We start from the raw sequence: 3549 nt of genomic DNA on the forward strand, positions 1-3549 counted from the left end.
CTACTGAAACTGGGTGCTTCTAGTCCAACTGAGGCAGTGGAGAATCAAGCAGTAAGATTGACAGGTAAGCTACCTTCCCCAATGCTTTCCTTTCTTTGACTGTAGCTGGGAATGCAGTAGAAGCTCTCATAATTTACTGCAACAGATTCAGGAGCTCTGTTGGGCATAAAACCCCATATTCTTGTATTAGTTCTAAAAGGCATGAATGTACATGCTTAATCTCCACTTCAGTCCTAATCTACTCCATCCAAAATCAGAGAGTTTTACTCTCTAATATAGCTGAATCCAGGGCACATTAAAATGCCAGCATGGTTGTAAGACCGTTTTAAAATCACAGTAGAGATATCTTATCAAAAGCTCACTGGAGAAAAACATTCTCTGTCAAAGAAGGTGGCTAGTTTTGTCAGCACATAAAATACAAAAATACCACAGCATAACAAATGTAAACAAGACATCCCAAAACCCTGACAGTATCTATCCCAGCAGACAGTGGCCATGTCTACATCAACAATCAGGGCAGCACTGCAGAGCAGACTGTAGAGTGAAAGAGTTTCTCCTGACAACCTGACCTTCATACGTCATTCATTTTAGGGAGAGTTATTTTGTCTTAACTTTAGTTTGGTCCCAAGGATCCAACAGCTATCGGTGACATGAACAGAGAGGAGCACTCCTTCCAGTTTAGTTTCATTTGAAAGGAAAACAGTTTTAAAGGAAACACACTGACATCATTACACAGTGTGCACCTCTCCTAATTGTCCACATTTCCTGCAAAATTCACTCATAATCCAACCTGAAATACAGATATATATGTATCCAGTCCCTCATGTCTACAGTTACAGGTTTCAGATGAGAGAAAATAAAGGCAAACATGCCCAGCATGCAGGTTACAAAAAAACCAACAGGAGACATCTCTATTTGTAAATACTTCTACAAATAATATTTTTTTCTTATAGAAGCTGTACAGTAATGTTATTCCTTTCTCTCATGTCATCCACTAAGTAAGCAAAGAAAATGTTAATGAAACTAAAAATATAACATGAATTATCTTTAATCAGAACAATTATTCCCACAAGCACTTTTTTTCTCTTCTCTTTTTTAAAAAGTTGTAAGGTCCATTAGTAAGTAGTAAACTAGAGGAGAAAAAATGGAAATTAAAATACAACCTCAACTTTCTTAATCTTAAAATATTTCTGAATCCTCCTAATTTTGGAATCATCAGCTGTATATCTTTGTATCAGCCTTAGATCTCTCTCCTAACGGCCTTGGCTGACTTTTATCTCCTCTGAGTCTGACAGCAGCTTAATTGCAAGAAATACACAACAGCAGTAAACTTCCAAGATGATTAGACTGAGTTATTATGCATTGTCACATAAAACTATCTGAAAGGAGCTTGTGGCAAGGTGGGGAGGAGGAATCACTCATCCCAAGTAACAAGTGCTAGGACAAAAGGAAATGGCCTCAAGTTGTGCCAGGAGAGGTTTAGATTGGATATTAAGAAAAATTTCTTCACTGAAAGGATTATGAAACATTGGAACAGGCTACCCAGGGAAATGAGGGAGTCACCGTACCTAAAGGTATTAAAAAACCATGTATATGTGGCACTTACCAGCAAGGTTTAGTGTCGGACTTGGCAGTAGTGGGTTAACAGTTGGACTTGATGACCTCAGTAGCCTTTTCCAGTATAAATTATTCTAGGATCCTATGAAAGAGCTGTGACAAATGGTAGAAGGGGAAATAATTTAGGTGATCTCTGGAATCACAGAATCACAGTTAGGATGGAAAACACCTCTGAGATCATCAAGTCCAACCTATGACCCAACACCGCCGTATCAACTAGACCAGGGCACTGAGTGCCACGTCCAGTCTTTCCTTGAACACCTCCAGGGATGGTGGCTCCACCACCTTCGTGGGCAACTCATTCCAATATCGAATCATCCTTTCTGTGAAGAAATTATTCTTGGTGTCCAAACTAAACGTCCCCTGGGGCGTCTTAAGACTGTGTCCTCTTGTCCTGTTGCTGGTTTCCTGGGAGAAGAGGCCAACTCCCACCCAGTTCCCCCCTCCTTTCAGGGAGTTGCAGAGTGATAAGGTCCCTCCCAAGCTTTCTTTTCTTCAGGCTAAACACCCCCAACTCCCTCAGCTTCTCCTCATAGGACATGCCCTCCTGACCCTTCACCAGCTTCATTGCCCTTCTCTGGTCTCACTCCAGCACCTCAATGCCCTTCCTGAATTAAAGGATCCAGCACTGGGCATAGCACTCAAGGTGTGGCCTCACCGGTGCCGAGTAGTGTGGGATGATCACTTCCCTGCTCCTGCTGACCACACTATTCCTGGTACAGTCTGGGATGCCATTGGCCTTCTTGGCCACCTGGGCACACGCCGGCTCATTTTCAGCCAGCTGTTGACCAGCATCCCCAGGTCCTTTTCTGCTGGGCAGCTTTCCAACCACTCTGCCTGCAGCCTGTAGCACTGCATGGGTTTATCATGGCTAAAGTGCAGGACCCAGTACTTGGTCTAGTTGAAGATCATGCTGTTGGTCTTGACCCAACTATGTAGCCAAATTCCCCCCAAATTCACCTGTCCTCCTTCTCCTGCCGGACCTACATTGTCTCTATGCTCACATTGCATTTTCTAAGAGAAGTAAAGTACCAGTCGTCCAAACAACCTCATTCACTGCAAAATTCTGTTTGGTTTAGAAGACATCATCCATTCTGTGCAGTGAGAGACATATACATTTTTTTGAATAAGTGAAAATATATGATTACTTGACAGTATCATGGTGCACCTATCCAGAAGATGAATTTTAGATAACCATAACATTGGATTTTCTAACTTTTGAGTACTTGACAATCATCACATTAAGGAAAAAAGTAAAAACCCTAAGTGGAAAGAACAATCAATTACAATTTCTCTGTTTAGCTATAACAATCCTTGTTCTCATGAATCAGTATTAGCAATTTTAACCCTGAATCTTCAGAGCTGCCTGATGTCACTTTTATGCAATTTATTCCTGTTGTCTTGCCACAGTCCTTACACTGCATCAGTGGTTCTCCCACTCTTTGCAGAAGTCATGGTAATGAATTAGCAATATACACTCTGCCAGCACTGTAGCAGCAGAATATCTTGGGGTTTGGAGGGGAAAAAGAAAGTGGAAAAAAAGGGTTAAATATTCTCCCTGTGGCACAAATCCTTGTACACATGGCATGCCATGAAGACAGCAGTTCATCTCTTGATAGATGTGGGTGAGGAATGGGTTGGTGACCTGCAGCTGGACTAGCCTGTTGGCTGCAGTTGTAAGAACATCTGCTGTGCCTGGGCTGAAGAAGCATAACTCTCATCTATCCTATGGCCTGCACAGGCACAATTAGTAGCCCAAGCATAATCTCCAATTCCCACTGGGGTTGGCGTACCAGCTGGGGACAACTATTAACATGGGACAGCAGCACCTCTGTCCTGAAGGCAACTGGTCACTTGTTGTTTTGTCTCCAAAAGTATGGATCCACCATTTGGGTCAGTGAAAGACAATGTTTCTCTCTCTTCCTTGAAGAT

This window comes from Coloeus monedula (assembly GCF_965178545.1).
Source record: "Coloeus monedula genome assembly, chromosome: 1".
In the NCBI taxonomy this organism is placed as follows: domain Eukaryota; kingdom Metazoa; phylum Chordata; class Aves; order Passeriformes; family Corvidae; genus Coloeus; species Coloeus monedula.